The sequence below is a fragment of the Bombina bombina genome, chromosome 5, assembly GCF_027579735.1.
Source record: "Bombina bombina isolate aBomBom1 chromosome 5, aBomBom1.pri, whole genome shotgun sequence".
Classification (NCBI taxonomy): domain Eukaryota; kingdom Metazoa; phylum Chordata; class Amphibia; order Anura; family Bombinatoridae; genus Bombina; species Bombina bombina.
This window is the reverse complement of record NC_069503.1, coordinates 839,515,933-839,531,431: the sequence shown is the minus strand read 5'-3', so window position 1 is coordinate 839,531,431 and position 15,499 is coordinate 839,515,933. Positions and strand designations below refer to the sequence as shown.

The 15,499-nt window shown below is 38.4% G+C and overlaps 1 protein-coding gene and 1 pseudogene across 1 annotated transcript in view; both read right to left on the bottom strand.

Annotated features, from left to right (window-relative positions):
* The window catches only part of GREB1L (GREB1 like retinoic acid receptor coactivator), a 113,420-nt gene that overhangs the window by 35,334 nt on the left and 62,587 nt on the right, over positions 1–15,499 (bottom strand).
* On the bottom strand, positions 11,205–11,327 carry LOC128661876 (uncharacterized; annotated as a pseudogene).

Here is a 15,499-nt window from a genome sequence, read left to right as displayed (position 1 = left end):
CAGTCAATACTACACTACATTGTGAAATAGGAAAATCATACAGTACAAAGCATCTTACAAAAAAGGTTTAATTTGTTTGTAACTCCAGCATAATACTACCCAGCACTAAGACCATGCTTCAAGGGCTGCGCCTGCAAGCAATGCTTTGCAATTTGCAGCATTGGTGCAGGGTATTGGGCAGGGGCAGCCGCTGCCAGTGAATACTGAATATTATTTTTTGATAATATTGCGGCTTTGCCCGCGGGCCGCTCAGTCAGTGCTCAGCTCTCCTCCGCCTGCCCCACAGTGAGTACCCACCTCCAAGTCCCAGCAACTAGCAAATCTATTCTGACTGTGTATATGTGATGCATGCTGCCGCTGGGCCAGCATCACACATATACACATTCAGAATAGATTTGCTGGTACTGCTGCTAGAGTTGCTCTAAGTGCTCTTTGGCGGAGCTTAGTTCGTAGTATCACTGGGTGAGGCCAGGAATTGCAGGCGTCACTTTAATTGTCACTCGTGGGGTAGGATGGAAGCCACGCCAGAGAGCCGTTTCCGGGAGGTGTTGAACCAGCATGGCTACAACAATATTTACACCAGAGGCCAGAGCTGTTTATTTACCGCAGCAAAAAGGTATGTGAGCACCTCCTACACCCCTTGTTCCTGGCAAGTAGACAGAGGCAGGATATCTGGTTAAAGTGATCCAACCTCTTATTCTCAAACATAGTGTGTCATATAATACTATTTATCTAGGAAGACAAAACAAATGAACCATGTAATAAAATCAACATCTAGCCATCTCTTCATTTGGAGTTTAATTCTGGAGTAGTTGTGACTGCCCTGACTTTTTCCTTTCTGCAGATTACAGGGCTGCTTTTATTTGTTTATATAAATAACATAATTTATGTAAGAACTTACCTGATAAATTCATTTCTTTCATATTAGCAAGAGTCCATGAGCTAGTGACGTATGGGATATACATTCCTACCAGGAGGGGCAAAGTTTCCCAAACCTCAAAATGCCTATAAATACACCCCTCACCACACCCACAATTCAGTTTAACGAATAGCCAAGAAGTGGGGTGATAAAAAAGTGCGAAAGCATATAAAATAAGGAATTGGAATAATTGTGCTTTATACAAAATCATAACCACCACAAAAAAAGGGCGGGCCTCATGGACTCTTGCTAATATGAAAGAAATGAATTTATCAGGTAAGTTCTTACATAAATTATGTTTTCTTTCATGTAATTAGCAAGAGTCCATGAGCTAGTGACGTATGGGATAATGACTACCCAAGATGTGGATCTTTCCACACAAGAGTCACTAGAGAGGGAGGGATAAAATAAAGACAGCCAATTCCTGCTGAAAATAATCCACACCCAAAATAAAGTTTAACAAAAAACATAAGCAGAAGATTCAAACTGAAACCGCTGCCTGAAGTACTTTTCTACCAAAAACTGCTTCAGAAGAAGAAAATACATCAAAATGGTAGAATTTAGTAAAAGTATGCAAAGAGGACCAAGTTGCTGCTTTGCAGATCTGGTCACCCGAAGCTTCATTCCTAAACGCCCAGGAAGTAGAAACTGACCTAGTAGAATGAGCTGTAATTCTCTGAGGCGGAGTTTTACCCGACTCAACATAGGCAAGATGAATTAAAGATTTCAACCAAGATGCCAAAGAAATGGCAGAAGCTTTCTGGCCTTTTCTAGAACCGGAAAAGATAACAAATAGACTAGAAGTCTTACGAAAAGATTTCGTAGCTTCAACATAATATTTCAAAGCTCTAACAACATCCAAAGAATGCAACGATTTCTCCTTAGAATTCTTAGGATTAGGACATAATGAAGAAACCACAATTTCTCTACTAATGTTGTTGGAATTCACAACTTTAGGTAAAAATTCAAAAGAAGTTCGCAACACCGCCTTATCCTGATGAAAAATCAGAAAAGGAGACTCACAAGAAAGAGCAGATAATTCAGAAACTCTTCTGGCAGAAGAGATGGCCAAAAGGAACAAAACTTTCCAAGAAAGTAATTTAATGTCCAATGAATGCATAGGTTCAAACGGAGGAGCTTGAAGAGCTCCCAGAACCAAATTCCAACTCCAAGGAGGAGAAATTGACTTAATGACAGGTTTTATACGAACCAAAGCTTGAACAAAACAATGAATATCAGGAAGAATAGCAATCTTTCTGTGAAAAAGAACAGAAAGAGCAGAGATTTGTCCTTTCAAAGAACTTGCGGACAAACCCTTATCTAAACCATCCTGAAGAAACTGTAAAATTCTCGGTATTCTAAAAGAATGCCAGGAAAAATGATGAGAAAGACACCAAGAAATATAAGTCTTCCAGACTCTATAATATATCTCTCGAGATACAGATTTACGAGCCTGTAACATAGTATTAATCACAGAGTCAGAGAAACCTCTTTGACCAAGAATCAAGCGTTCAATCTCCATACCTTTAAATTTAAGGATTTCAGATCCTGATGGAAAAAAGGACCTTGTGACAGAAGGTCTGGTCTTAACGGAAGAGTCCACGGTTGGCAAGAGGCCATCCGGACAAGATCCGCATACCAAAACCTGTGAGGCCATGCCGGAGCTACCAGCAGAACAAACGAGCATTCCTTCAGAATCTTGGAGATTACTCTTGGAAGAAGAACTAGAGGCGGAAAGATATAAGCAGGATGATACTTCCAAGGAAGTGATAATGCATCCACTGCCTCCGCCTGAGGATCCCGGGATCTGGACAGATACCTGGGAAGTTTCTTGTTTAGATGGGACGCCATCAGATCTATTTCTGGAAGTTCCCACATTTGAACAATCTGAAGAAATACCTCTGGGTGAAGAGACCATTCGCCCGGATGCAACGTTTGGCGACTGAGATAATCCGCTTCCCAATTGTCTACACCTGGGATATGAACCGCAGAGATTAGACAGGAGCTGGATTCCGCCCAAACCAAAATTCGAGATACTTCTTTCATAGCCAGAGGACTGTGAGTCCCTCCTTGATGATTGATGTATGCCACAGTTGTGACATTGTCTGTCTGAAAACAAATGAACGATTCTCTCTTCAGAAGAGGCCAAAACTGAAGAGCTCTGAAAATTGCACGGAGTTCCAAAATATTGATCGGTAATCTCACCTCCTGAGATTCCCAAACTCCTTGTGCCGTCAGAGATCCCCACACAGCTCCCCAACCTGTGAGACTTGCATCTGTTGAAATTACAGTCCAGGTCGGAAGCACAAAAGAAGCCCCCTGAATTAAACGATGGTGATCTGTCCACCATGTTAGAGAGTGTCGAACAATCGGTTTTAAAGATATTAACTGAGATATCTTCGTGTAATCCTTGCACCATTGCTTCAGCATACAGAGCTGAAGAGGTCGCATGTGAAAACGAGCAAAGGGGATCGCGTCCGATGCAGCAGTCATAAGACCTAGAATTTCCATGCATAAGGCTACCGAAGGGAATGATTGTGACTGAAGGTTTCGACAAGCTGCAATCAGCTTTTGACGTCTCTTGTCTGTTAAAGACAGAGTCATGGACACTGAATCCATCTGGAAACCCAGAAAGGTTACCCTTGTCTGAGGAATCAAAGAACTTTTTGGTAAATTGATCCTCCAACCATGATCTTGAAGAAACCACACAAGTCGATTCGTATGAGATTCTGCTAAATGTAAAGACTGAGCAAGTACCAAGATATCGTCCAAATAAGGAAATACCACAATACCCTGTTCTCTGATTACAGACAGCAGGGCACCGAGAACCTTTGTAAAAATTCTTGGAGCTGTAGCTAGGCCAAACGGCAGAGCCACAAACTGGTAATGCTTGTCCAGAAACGAGAATCTCAGGAACTGATAATGATCTGGATGAATCGGAATATGCAGATATGCATCCTGTAAATCTATTGTGGACATATAATTCCCTTGCTGAACAAAAGGTAAGATAGTCCTTACAGTTACCATCTTGAACGTTGGTATCCTTACATAACGATTCAATATTTTTAGATCCAGAACTGGTCTGAAAGAATTCTCCTTCTTTGGTACAATGAAGAGATTTGAATAAAACCCCATCCCCTGTTCCGGAACTGGAACTGGCATAATTACTCCAGTCAACTCTAGATCTGAAACACATTTCAGAAATGCTTGAGCTTTTACTGGATTTACTGGGACACAGGAAAGAAAAAATCTCTTTGCAGGAGGTCTCAACTTGAAACCAATTCTGTACCCTTCTGAAACAATGCTCTGAATCCAAAGATTGTGAACAGAATTGATCCAAATTTCCTTGAAAAAACGTAACCTGCCCCCTACCAGCTGAGCTGGAATGAGGGCCGCACCTTCATGTGGACTTAGAAGCAGGCTTTGCCTTTCTAGCTGGCTTGGATTTATTCCAGACTGGAGATGGTCTCCAAACTGAAACTGCTCCTGAGGATGAAGGATCAGGCTTTTGTTCTTTGTTGAAACGAAAGGAACGAAAACGATTATTAGCCCTGTTTTTACCTTTAGATTTTTTATCCTGTGGTAAAAAAGTTCCTTTCCCACCAGTAACAGTTGAAATAATGGAATCCAACTGAGAACCAAATAATTTGTTACCCTGGAAAGAAATGGAAAGTAAAGTTGATTTAGAAGCCATATCAGCATTCCAAGTTTTAAGCCATAAAGCTCTTCTAGCTAAAATAGCTAGAGACATAAACCTGACATCAACTCTGATAATATCAAAAATGGCATCACAGATAAAATTATTAGCATGCTGAAGAAGAATAATAATATCATGAGAATCACGATGTGTTACTTGTTGCGCTAAAGTTTCCAACCAAAAAGTTGAAGCTGCAGCAACATCAGCCAAAGATATAGCAGGTCTAAGAAGATTACCTGAACACAGATAAGCTTTTCTTAGAAAGGATTCAATTTTCCTATCTAGAGGATCCTTAAACGAAGTACCATCTGACGTAGGAATAGTAGTACGTTTAGCAAGGGTAGAAATAGCCCCATCAACTTTAGGGATCTTGTCCCAAAATTCTAATCTGTCAGACGGCACAGGATATAATTGCTTAAAACGTTTAGAAGGAGTAAATGAATTACCCAAATTATCCCATTCTTTGGAAATTACTGCAGAAATAGCATTAGGAACAGGAAAAACTTCTGGAATAACCACAGGAGCTTTAAATACCTTATCTAAACGTTTAGAATTAGTATCAAGAGGACCAGAATCCTCTATTTCTAAAGCAATTAGTACTTCTTTAAGTAAAGAACGAATAAATTCCATTTTAAATAAATATGAAGATTTATCAGCATCAACCTCTGAGACAGAATCCTCTGAACCAGAGGAATCATCAGAATCAGAATGATGATGTTCATTTAAAAATTCATCTGTAGGGAGAGAAGTTTTAAAAGATTTTTTACGTTTACTAGAAGGAGAAATAACAGACATAGCCTTCTTTATGGATTCAGAAACAAAATCTCTTATATTATCAGGAACATTCTGCACCTTAGATGTTGAAGGAACTGCAACAGGCAATGGTACTTTACTAAAGGAAATATTATCTGCTTTAACAAGTTTGTCATGACAATCAATACAAACAACAGCTGGAGGAATAGCTACCAAAAGTTTACAGCAGATACACTTAGCTTTGGTAGATTCAGCACTTGACAGCAATTTTCCTGTAGTATCTTCTGACTCAGATGCAACGTGAGACATCTTGCAATATGTAAGAGAAAAAACAACATATATATAAAGCAAAATTGAACAAATTCCTTAAATGACAGTTTCAGGAATGGGAAAAAATGCCAAAGAACAAGCTTCTAGCAACCAGAAGCAATAAAAAATGAGACTTAAATAATGTGGAGACAAAAGCGACGCCCATATTTTTTCGCGCCAAATAAGACGCCCACATTATTTGGCGCCTAAATGCTTTCTGGCGCCAAAAATGACGCCACATCCGGAACGCCGACATTTTTGGTGCAAAATAACGTCAAAAAATGACGCAACTTCCGGCGACACGTATGACGCCGGAAACGGAAATAGAATTTTTGCGCCAAAAAAGTCAGCGCCAAGAATGACGCAATAAAATGAAGCATTTTCAGCCCCCGCGAGCCTAACAGCCCACAGGGAAAAAGTCAAATTTTAAGGTAAGAAAAATGTTAAATTAAAATGCATTATCCCAAATATGAAACTGACTGTCTGAAAATAAGGAAAGTTGAACATTCTGAGTCAAGGCAAATAAATGTTTGAATACATATATTTAGAACTTTATAAACAAAGTGCCCAACCATAGCTAGGAGTGTCACAGAAAATAAGACTTACTTACCCCAGGACACTCATCTACATATAGCAGATAGCCAAACCAGTACTGAAACGAGAATCAGCAGAGGTAATGGTAAATATAAGAGTATATCGTCGATCTGAAAAGGGAGGTAAGAGATGAATCTCTACGACCGATAACAGAGAACCTATGAAATAGACCCCGTAGAAGGAGATCACTGCATTCAAATAGGCAATACTCTCCTCACATCCCTCTGACATTCACTGCACGCTGAGAGGAAAACCGGGCTCCAACTTGCTGCGGAGCGCATATCAACGTAGAATCTAGCACAAACTTACTTCACCACCTCCATCGGAGGCAAAGTTTGTAAAACTGAATTGTGGGTGTGGTGAGGGGTGTATTTATAGGCATTTTGAGGTTTGGGAAACTTTGCCCCTCCTGGTAGGAATGTATATCCCATACGTCACTAGCTCATGGACTCTTGCTAATTACATGAAAGAAATATATATATATATATATATATATATATATATATATATATATATATATAGTGTGTATATATATATATATATATATATATATATATATATATATATATATATATATATGTGTATATATATATATATATATATATATATATATATATATATATATATATAGTGTGTGTGTGTATGTATGTATATATATATATATATATATATATATATAGTGTGTGTATGTATATATATATATATATATATATATATATATATATATATATATATATATATATATAGTGTGTGTGTGTGTGTGTGTGTGTGTGTGTGTGTGTGTGTGTATGTATGTATATATATATATATATATATATATATAGTGTGTTTGTGTATGTGTGTATGTATATATATAGTGTTTATGTGTGTGTATATATATATATCGATGGAATATAGGGCTGGTCTTTAATTTTTTTCCAGGGCTGCTTTTTATTCCCAGTCCGGCCCTGGACATTAACATTTTATTGCCTAATCATTAGGCAATAAAATATTAATGTTGCTAGCAGAGAAGACATTAAGTGTTAGCTGCCGCACAGTGCACACTAATGAGAGCGGGATGGTAGGCTAGGGCTGAAGCGAGGACAGGATAGTTACTGTCTGTGTAAGTGTAGACAGTCAGTCATGTACTCACCAATCTGCTTATCTGTATGCCAAGGATCGCTGCCATGGGAAAAATATGTTTAATTCCTTAGTGCATGTAATTTTAGCACTACTGACCCTGCAGGTCTGTGTGTTTAAAGGACTATTATTAAATACAGAAACATTGTATCATTAACAAATGCGTAATAAATAAAAACAGTCTGAACTTCTAATGAGAAGTAGTTTTTTCCTGACAAATTTCAGTTACTTTAATTTTCCTTTATCATGTAACAGCAATCGGCCAATGACAAAAGGCATATACGTATATACTGTAAACACTTGCACATGCTCAGTAGGGGCTTTGCCAAATAAAGTGTACATATAAAAAGATGATTGTGTTCAAAGGGAAGAAAGATTTATTTGCCTCTATGGAATTCTATTAGAACACTGAAACAATTAAATTGCTCACATCACAAACAACCACATATTTATTCTGAAAAAGCTATGCAGGTATCCGTCCATCAGTTCTGTAACATATTTGTACAAAAGTCCCACTTTCGGGAATGTAAGCCTAGCGGCATTCCATTTCATGAAGTACAATTGTTCAATGTAAAATTGGTCTAATATACCTGAAACTGTTTTTGGATTTTATCATAACATGGACTATCTCAAACTCAAAGTAGTCTGGAGACTAGGAGAAACATACTATGTACATAAGACACACAAGGATCCAATGCACTGTATACCTGTTTTGTTCAAGTTATTTTATGTCATTTTATTTTAATTTACTTTGTCCCTACCCCTCTTCCCTCTCTATGTCATCTCACTGAGAATTCATGCCATTTTAATGTATACTTTAACTGAAAATTTAAATCAAAATTAATAAAAATTAAAAAAAATAAAAAGATGGATGTGCCCATTTTCTAACGGAAAAAATATTGGAAAAGCTTTTTAGTCCCTTAACGACTGTGATGTACACTGTACATCTCCTGCTGCAAGGGACTTCCAGTGCAGATCTTAACCCCTTAGTGACCAGACCCCTTTTCCATTTGTTGACCATTTGGGACCAGGGCTATTTTTACATTTTTGCGGTGTTTGTGTTTAGCTGTAATTTTCCTCTTACTCATTTACTGTACCCACACATATTATATACAGTTTTTCTCACCATTAAATGGACTTTCTAAAGATACCATTATTTTCATCATATCTTATAATGTACTATAAAAAAAAGTATAAAATATGATGAAAAAATTGAGAGAAAAAAACACACACTTTTTCTAACTTTGACCCCTAAAATCTGTTACACATCTACAACCACCAAAAAACACCCATGCTAGATAGTTTCTAAATTTTGTCCTGAGTTTAGAAATACCCAATGTTTACATGTTCTTTGCTTTTTTTGAAAGTTATAGGGCAATAAATACAAGTAGCACTTTGCTATTTCCAATCCATTTTTTGTTTCAAAATTAGCGATAGTTACATTGGAACATAGATATCTGTGAGGAATCCCTGAATACCCCTTGACATGTATATTTTTTTTTTAGTAGACAACTCAAAGTATTGATCTAGGCCCATTTTGGTATATTTCATGCCAAATGCGATCAAATAAAAAAAAAAAATCGTTCACTTTTTCACAAACTTCAGGTTTCTCGCTGAAATTATTTACAAACAGCTTGTGCAGAAATAGCAGATATATATGGCTTTGGCGTTGTTTTTTGGCAATTAGAAGGCCACTAAATGCCGCTGCGCACCACATGTGTATTATGCCCAGCAGTGAATGGGGTTAATTAGGGAGCTTGTATAGTTAATTTTAGCTTTAGTGTAGTAGACAACCCAAAGTATTGATCTAGGCCCATTTTGCGATACATCATGCCACCATTCCACCGCCAAATAATAAAAAAAAATGTTCACTTTTTTCACAAACTCTAGGTTTCACACTGAAATTATTTACAAACAACTTGTGCAATTATGGCACAAATGGTTGTAAATGCTTCTCTGGGATCCCCTCTGTTCAGAAATAGCAGACATATGGCTTTGGCATTGTTTTTTGGTAATTAGAAGGCTGCTAAATGCCGCTGCGCCCTATACTTTTATTATGCCCAGCAGTGACGGGGTTGACAGGGTTAATTAGGTAGCTTGTAGGGAGCATGAAGGGTTAATTTTAGCTTTAGTGTAGAGATCAGCCTCCCACCTGACACATCCCAACCATTGATCTCTCCCAAACAGCTTTATTCCCTCCCCCCACCCCACAATTGTCCCCGCCATCTTAAGTACTGGCAGAAAGTCTGTCAGTATAAAAAATAAGTTTATTGTTTTTTTTTAATTACTGTATATATTTTCTGCAGCTGAAGGATCCCCCCTTACCACCAAACCTCCCTGAGCCCCCCCTAGACAGCTGTCTAACCCTCCCCCCTCTCACTATTTGGTGCCATTTTGTCTGTCTGCCAGTATCCACTTTTCAATAAATTGTCCCATTTCCTCCATATATAAATATTTTTCTGTAGTGTAGCTGCCCCTTAAATATCCCCCACCCCCATCCCCTTTTTAAAACAATTTCCCACCTCCCTCTCCCAACACCTGCTCCGACCAAGTCTTTACTGCACATTGCAGATCGAGGGCCCCTGCGCGCTCTGCACGCACCGGGGACTGATCTGACACTGCTGGCCAGAAGTAGCCAGCGATAGGCCGCCCACCAGCCTCCCTGCAGCTGCTCCCACCCACCCACCAACAATTGGCACAATTGCTGGCCGATGCAGAGAGGGCCACTCTGCATCGGTGTGCCAAAAAAGGTATTGCAGTGATGACTCAATATCGAGGCATCACAGCAATACCTTGAAAGCGGCTGGAAGTGATTAGGATCGCTTCCAGCCGCTTGAAACCCCTGAGGACGTACAGGGTACGTCCTTGGTCGTTAACTAACCTTTTTTGTAGGACGTACCCTGTACGTCCTTGGTCCTTAAGGGGGTAAAGGGACACTAAACCCAAATTTTTTCTTTCATGATTCAGATAGAGCATCCAATTTTAAGCAACTTTCTAATTTACTCCTATTATCAATTTTCTTCATTCTCTTACTATCGTTATTTAAAAAGCAGGAATGTGATGGATAGGAGCAGGCCCATTTTTGGTTGAGAACCTAGGTTATGCTTGTTTATTGGTGGGTAAATGTAAGCCTCCAATAAGCAAGCGCTATCCATGGTGCTGAACATAAAATGGGCTGGCTGCTAAGATTTATATTTCTGCTTTTAAAATAAAGATAGCAAGAGAACAAAGAAAAATTAATAGGAGTAATTTAGAAAGTTGCTTAAAATTTCATGCTCTATCTGAATCATGAAAGAAAAAATTTGGGTTCAGTGTCCCTTTAAATACAGCCGCACAACCTCATTTCTGCATTTGATGCCTGAGACCTGCGCTTTTACACTCCTAGAAGTGCGACAGACAACCAATGTTCAAGGTCTATCAATCATCAAAGTTTAAATTTGACTAGTGTCAACCCTGCTAATCACCAGCTGCGCCTACTCTGGACCAGCAGTTGCCTGCAGCTACAAGTGGGACTTTTACAAATTATTTAACCCTTTTGATTTGAATGTGCACATTGCAGTACTACCTGTTGTCATACTAAATAGCAAATTATTGCTGTAACACCACCATAATATGCAGTACCATTCGTAACATCAACATTTATTTTGCTAAACAAAGTAAAAAATAGATCAGACTGTTGACATGGCAACTGAAGGGCAACTGCAGCGAGCCTTTTCCTCAACTGGAAGTCATGTGGATACTCAGATCAGTCACCATGTAAACCAAATAAACAAATAGCAGCAAGCCACAGCTCTCTTTCATTAATATGAGAGCATAACAAACAGAAATGGGTATTTCAACATTAAAGGGACAGTCTGGTCAGAATTAAACTTTCCTCTTCATGGAAATCTTTAGTAAAAGGTGAAAGATTTATTCGATCTCAAGAGAATTAAACTTTCATGAGTCGGATAGGGCAAGCAATTTTTGACAACTTTCCAATTTAATTTTATCATCAAATTTGCTTTGTTCTCTTGGTATCCTTAGTTGAAAGCTAAACCTAGGTAGGCTCATATGCTAGTTTCTAAGCCCTTGAAGGCAGCCTCTTATCTGAATGCATTTGACTGCTAGAGGGCATTAGTTCATGTGTTTCATATAAATAACGTGCTCATGCCCGTGGAGTTATTTAAGATTAAGCACTTTTATTGCCTGAAATGCAATTCTGTTAAAAGATCTACAATAAGGAGGCAGTCTGCAGAGGCTTTGATACAAGGTAATCAGAGGTAAAAAGTATATTAATATAACTGCTTTGGTTATGCAAAACTGGGGAATGGATAATAAAGGGATTATCTACCTTTTTAAACAATAAGAATTCTGAAGTAGAATGTCCCTTTTAGAGACAAAAGTAGCTGTAACAAGATTGGCACAATGCCAGATGCATATATAATTGTTGTTCTACACTCTTATTTCAAAATGGGTCATAAATAATATCCCAACAGTTCAAAAATAAAAATAGGTTCAGCAGATGACTTTTTTAAAAAAAAAACTTATTTAATAATATAAATGAGATGTGTGCATCAGATAAATTAAAAATCTCTCTTTGATGGTTATAGTTATATCAGTACGTATGAGTAGAAATAATTTGAAATAATGGTGGTCAGTGTCACAGGTAAATTTGCTTAGCCAGTCACTTACAAGTTGTCCTAACGCTACAATACTTGTGGGAAATAGGAATGATTCAGTCTATAATGGAAAAGTTTTGCAGTGTTGAAGGGCTACTGAAGACAAAATTAAACTTTCATTATTCAGATAGAGCACGCCATTTTAAACAACTTTCCAATTCATATGCATTACCTAAATGTGCACAATATTTTTAAATGCACACTTTGAGGCACCAGCTCCTAATGAGCATGTGCAAGATTCATAGAATATACCTATATGCCTTTTGTGGTTTGCTGATGGCTGCCACTAACTTTGAGACTTGCCAGAACAAAATTCTACTACTCATGTAAAAATCAAACCCAGGCCTAGATTTAGAGTTTTGTCGGTAAGGACCCGCGTAGCTAACGCCGGCTTTTTTCTGGCCGCAATAAAAATAACTCTGGTATTGAGAGTCCACATAAAGGCTGCGTTAGGCTCCAAAAAAGGAGCGTAGAGCATATTTAACGCAGCTTCAACTCTCGATACCAGAGTTGCTTACGCAAGCGGCCAGCCTCAAAAACGTGCTCGTGCACGATTCCCCCATAGAAAACAATGGGGCTGTTTGAGCTGAAAAAAAACCTAACACCTGCAAAAAAGCCGCGTTCAGCTCCTAACGCAGCCCCATTGTTTGCTATGGGAAACACTTCCTACGTCTGCACCTAACACTCTAACATGTACCCCGAGTCTAAACACCCCTAACCTTACACTTATTAACCCCTAATCTGCCGCCCCCGCTATCGCTGACCCCTGCATATTATTATTAACCCCTAATCTGCCGCTCCGTAAACCGCCGCTACTTACATTATCCTTATGTACCCCTAATCTGCTGCCCTAACATCGCCGACCCCTATATTTATTAACCCCTAATCTGCCCCCACAACGTCGCCTCCACCTGCCTACACTTATTAACCCCTAATCTGCCGAGCGACCTGAGCGCTACTATAATAAAGTTATTAACCCCTAATCCGCCTCACTAACCCTATAATAAATAGTATTAACCCCTAATCTGCCCTCCCTAACATCGCCGACACCTAACTTCAATTATTAACCCCTAATCTGCCGACCGGAGCTCACCGCTATTCTAATAAATGTATTAACCCCTAAAGCTAAGTCTAACCCTAACACTAACACCCCCCTAAATTAAATATAATTTTAATCTAACGAAATTAACTCTTATTAAATAAATTATTCCTATTTAAAGCTAAATACTTACCTGTAAAATAAACCCTAATATAGCTACAATATAAATTATAATTACATTGTAGCTATTTTAGGATTAATATTTATTTTACAGGCAACTTTGTAATTATTTTAACCAGGTACAATAGCTATTAAATAGTTAAGAACTATTTAATAGTTACCTAGTTAAAATAATTACAAAATTACCTGTAAAATAAATCCTAACCTAAGTTACAATTAAACCTAACACTATACTATCATTAAATTAATTAAATAAAATACCTACAATTACCTACAATTAAACCTAACACTACACTATCAATACATTAATTAAATACAATATCTACAAATAACTACAATGAAATAAACTAACTAAAGTACAAAAATAAAAAGAACTAAGTTACAAAAAATAAAAAAGAACTAAGTTACAAAAAATAAAAAAATATCTACAAACATAAGAAAAATATTACAACAATTTTAAACTAATTACACCTACTCTAAGCCCCCTAATAAAACAACAAAGCCCCCCAAAATAAAAAATGCCCTACCCTATTCTAAATTACTAAAGTTAAAAGCTCTTTTACCTTACCAGCCCTGAACAGGGCCCTTTGCGGGGCATGCCCCAAGAAGTTCAGCTCTTTTGCCTGTAAAAAAAACATACAATACCCCCCCCAACATTACAACCCACCACCCACATACCCCTAATCTAACCCAAACCCCCCTTAAATAAACCTAACACTAAGCCCCTGAAGATCTTCCTACCTTATCTTCACCATACCAGGTTCACGATCCGTCCTGAAGAGCTCCTCCGATGTCCTGATCCAAGCCCAAGCGGGGGGCTGAAGATGTCCATGATCCGGTAGAAGTCTTCATCCAAGCGGGGCAGAAGAGGTCTTCCATCCGATTGAAGTCTTCATCCAAGCGGGGCAGAAGAGTCTTCCATCCGATTGAAGTCTTCATCCAGGCGGCATCTTCTATCGACATCCATCTGGAGCGGAGCGGCAGCATCCTGAAGACCTCCGACGCGGAACATCCATCCTGGCCGACGACTGAACGACGAATGACGGTTCCTTTAAATGACGTCATCCAAGATGGCGTCCCTCGAATTCCGATTGGCTGATAGGATTCTATCAGCCAATCGGAATTAAGGTAGGAATATTCTGATTGGCTGATGTTGATCAGCCAATAGAATGAAGCTTGATCTGATTGGCTGATTCCATCAGCCAATCAGAATATTCCTACCTTAATTCCGATTGGCTGATAGAATCCTATCAGCCAATCGGAATTCGAGGGACGCCATCTTGGATGACGTCATTTAAAGGAACCGTCATTCGTCGTTCAGTCGTCGGCCAGGATGGATGTTCCGCGTCGGAGGTCTTCAGGATGCTGCCGCTCCGCTCCAATGGATGTCGATAGAAGATGCCGCCTGGATGAAGACTTCAATCGGATGGAAGACCTCTTCTGCCCCGCTTGGATGAAGACTTCTACCGGATCATGGACATCTTCAGCCCCCGCTTGGGCTTGGATCAGGACATCGGAGGAGCTCTTCAGGACGGATCGGTGAACCTGGTATGGTGAAGATAAGGTAGGAAGATCTTCAGGGGCTTAGTGTTAGGTTTATTTAAGGGGGGTTTGGGTTAGATTAGGGGTATGTGGGTGGTGGGTTGTAATGTTGGGGGGGGTATTGTATGTTTTTTTTACAGGCAAAAGAGCTGAACTTCTTGGGGCATGCCCCGCAAAGGGCCCTGTTCAGGGCTGGTAAGGTAAAAGAGCTTTAACTTTAGTAATTTAGAATAGGGTAGGGCATTTTTTATTTTGGGGGGCTTTGTTGTTTTATTAGGGGGCTTAGAGTAGGTGTATTTAGTTTTAAAATTGTTGTAATATTTTTCTTATGTTTGTAGATATTTTTTTATTTTTGTAACTTAGTTCTTTTTGTTTTTTTTGTACTTTAGTTAGTTTATTTCATTGTAGTTATTGTAGATATTGTATTTAATTAATTTATTGATAGGTGTAGTGTTAGGTTTAATTGTAGGTAATTGGTAGGTTATTTTATTTAATTAATTTAGATGATAGTATAGTGTTAGGTTTAATTGTAACTTAGGTTAGGATTTATTTTACAGGCATTGTTGTAATTATTTTAACTAGGTAACTATTAAATAGTTCTTAACTATTTAATAGCTATTGTACCTGGTTAAAATAATAACAAAATTGCCTGTAAAATAAATATTAATCCCTAAAATAGGCTACAATGT